Here is a 582-nt window from a genome sequence, read left to right as displayed (position 1 = left end):
CAGTAGAACCACAGGCCGTGCAGCCTCGGGTCGTATGGGCGGGTCTCCCCGTGTCGTCCGGTCTCAATGCGGTGGCGATGCACAGATGCCGTAACAGCACGCCGCAGCCTCGACCTCCTGGGCTCAGGCCATCCTTCGGCCTCAGCCTCCCGCGTAGCTGGGAATGCAGGCACGTGCCACCGTGCCCAGCCAGGTTTTTGATCGCTGTGTAGAACCGAAGTCTCACCAGGTTGCCCAGGCTGGCCTCCGGCTCTGGGCTCAAGCAGTCCTTCTGCCTCGGCCTCGCAAACTGCAGGCCTGAGCCACCGCGCCCGGCTACCCTTGTAAAGTCAGTCCACGCTCGCCACGGTCATCGGCATTCGGTGTCTCCGGGGGCCGGCCGGACCCCAGAGGCCCCGTGGAAGCCGCAGCCTGCTCCCGCACCCGGAGGGAAGCCGTCCCTCCAGCCCCCCAGACCTTGGTGCAGCGGGGCTTGGGCTGCTGGGCGGGGTGGGGCTGCCTCGTTGGGACGCCCTTGTGCAGAGGGGCCCTCGTGAGCCCCGCGTCCTTCCCCGTGCCCCTGGCCTCTGCTTTTTTTTTGAG

Source organism: Carlito syrichta, unplaced genomic scaffold, assembly GCF_000164805.1.
Source record: "Carlito syrichta isolate Samal-C Ts95f unplaced genomic scaffold, Tarsius_syrichta-2.0.1 Scaffold143521, whole genome shotgun sequence".
NCBI classification, from domain to species: Eukaryota; Metazoa; Chordata; class Mammalia; order Primates; family Tarsiidae; genus Carlito; species Carlito syrichta.
This window is presented reverse-complemented; position numbering follows the sequence as displayed.